The sequence below is a fragment of the Enhydra lutris genome, unplaced genomic scaffold (assembly GCF_002288905.1).
Source record: "Enhydra lutris kenyoni isolate GAN:26980312 unplaced genomic scaffold, ASM228890v2 scaffoldscaffold15, whole genome shotgun sequence".
NCBI classification, from domain to species: domain Eukaryota; kingdom Metazoa; phylum Chordata; class Mammalia; order Carnivora; family Mustelidae; genus Enhydra; species Enhydra lutris.
Window position 1 is genome coordinate 20,719,678 of NW_019154099.1, and position 2,954 is coordinate 20,722,631.

Here is a 2,954-nt window from a genome sequence, read left to right on the forward strand (position 1 = left end):
TCGGCTCAGGTCATGATCCCAGAGTCCTGGGATCGAGCCCCATATCAAGCTCTCTGCTCAGCAGGGAGCCTGCTTCCTCCTCTCTCTCTGCCTGCCTCTCTGACTACTTGTGATCTCCGTCTGTCAAATAAATAAATAAAATCTTTAAAAAAAAAAAAAAGTGGTACCTTGCAAATAATAAATTGGACATACTTATGTTTTTAACAAATTTTCCTTAGAATTATATAGTTTAGCACATATATATTAAGTCAATAGTTTCATTTTTTATAGGCTTATTTTTTATATTTTATATAACCAGAAATATTATACCAAGATAGAGATTAACTTGCCTTATTTAAAATATAAATGATTTTTTTTATTTTCAAGTTTTTCTATAAGTTACAGCATTTATAACATTCAAAACAGAAATCATAATTATGATTATAGGTAAAAGAAATATTTTTAAGTCATTTTTAACAAAATGATGCTTTACCTTTTATGAAAGTATGATTTTTCTTCTTTAAACTTTTTAAAGAAATTGAATACATGAAGCAAATAACAAAAGTCATTCTATTAAATTCTGTTTACTTACTTCTGATCAGTTCAGTAATTCTGGACAAATTAGTTCACATGATCATTTTAATAGCTCCAAAACTGAACCAATCAGAAAGACCTTATTATTTATTTTACTGATCTTAAGTTATAATACCTTTGTATTTAAAATAAAAATATCTAGTGGCACCTGGGTGGTTCAGTCTATTAAATATTTGTCTTCGGCTCAGTTCATAATCTCAAAAGCTCCTGGGACAGAGCCCAGTGTCAGGCTCTGCACTCAGCTGGGAGTCTGTTTCTCCTTCTCCTTCTGCCCCTCCTCCTGCTCATGCTCTTTCACCACTCTCTCTCAAATAAATAAATAAAATCTTAAAAAAATATATCCACAGTGTAATTCATAATACCTGGCACACTTTCCCTAAACAGACACACACAGGTATACATGCATAGAAACAAAGACACAGAGATGAGATGAGTTATTCTAGATTACTAAATTTTTTGATTAATGCAAAATTATTCATGACATATATAGCAACTAATTTCAAATGAAAAACACATAGAAGATGACAATTTTAAAATTATATATATAGGTATCTATATATATAATTTTTTTTTAAGTAGGTTCCATACTGGGTGTGGATGCAAGGCTTGAACTCAAGACCCTGAAATCAAGACTTGAACTGAGATCAAGAGTTGGACACTTAACTGACTGAGCAGGCACCCCTAAAATAATAATATTCATGTGTTAATAATCTGTGATTACATTGTCACTAGTTCCCTAAAGTGATAAAAATATGCTAGATATTGAAATTTCAAGAGATCTCAGACACAATTCTACAAGTTAAATGTTGAGCATCAAATTATTTGAATGGCTCTATAGAATAAAAAGTGATTGGTGTGATGTCCAACAGAATTGGGCTTGAATAATAGTATCCCTGCCTCAGTTTAACCAAATCTTCCTTGTCATCTACAGAAAGGAGGGAAAGGAACTAATTTAACAAGATTTTTTTTTTAAGATTTTATTTATTTATTTGACAGACAGAGATCACAAGTGGGCAGAGAGGCAGGCAGAGAGAGAGAGAAGAGGAAGCAGGCTCCCTGCGGATCAGACAGCCCAATGTGGGGCTTGATCCCAGGACCCTGGGATCATGACCTGAGCCGAAGTCAGAGGCTTTAACCCACTGAGCCACCCAGGCGCCCCAACAAGATATTTTAAATAACTGAGTTGCAGTTAGTAAATTACCTAAGACTCAGGAACTCTTCAATATTCTAAAATCACTTATTAAAATAATCAAACATTTACAGTCTTCTTGCTATGTTCCAAGCACTGTGCTAGTCAAGGCACATAAAAATAGTGTTTAAAAAGAGAAATGGAGAAATAAGGAAACTGTTACTTTTTATTTAAAAACACTTTATGCATTTGGGGTGCCTGTGTGGCTCAGTCGGTTAAGCATCTGATTCTTTTTTTTTTTTTTAAGATTTTATTTATTTGACAAACAGAGATCACAAGTAGGCAGAGAGGCAGGCGGGGTGGGGGGAAGCAGGCTCCCCGCTGAGCAGAGAGCCTGATGTGGGGCTCAATCCCAGGACTCTGGAATCATGACCTGAGTCAAAGGCAGAGGCTTTATCCACTGAACCACCCAGGTGCCCCTAAGCATCTGATTCTTGGGTTCAACTCAGATCATGATTTCAGGGTCATGAGATGGAGCCCTGCATCAGGCTCTTCACTGAGCATGGAGTCTGCTTGAGATTCTCTCTCCCTCCCCCTGCTCACATGCTTTCTCTATCTCTCATTCTCACTCTAAAATAAATAAATGAAATATTTAAAAAATAGATTTTATGCATACACACATTCCAATCACTAGGTTAGCTAATGAGAACACTAGTGTTTGCAGATGATAGCGAGTTAACTAAATAGCTAGCTAGATAGATAGTAGATAGATAGATAAATTTGGCTTTGGATAATGGCACTTATTGTCTGTCTGCTAATGTATCAATCATTGCTAATAACATACTATACAAAATACACAGTGGCTTTAAATAGCCTGCATTTATTTTGCTCCCAAATCTTTACGTCAGGAGGGAGATGGCTGTTTCAAGACAGTTTTGTTCCATTTTTAAAAGTCCACTAGAGGGTCAGCTGTGGATTAGTTTTACTAATCTTGGCTGGGCTTTTTTATATATCTGGGAACATGACAGGGATGAAACAGTTGACTCATCTCTGCACCACATGGTTTTTTTATGCTCCAGCAGACTAGTAGGGTTTATTTATAAGCAGTCTTCAGGGAGTCCAAAACAAAGAGCAGAAATCCACAAGGTAACTTAAGGGGTAGGTTCAGAATTAACACACTCACTTTTGCACACTTGGCTGACCAAAGCATTTTATAAGGCCAGACCTTGGGATAGTGGAAGAGACTCAATTT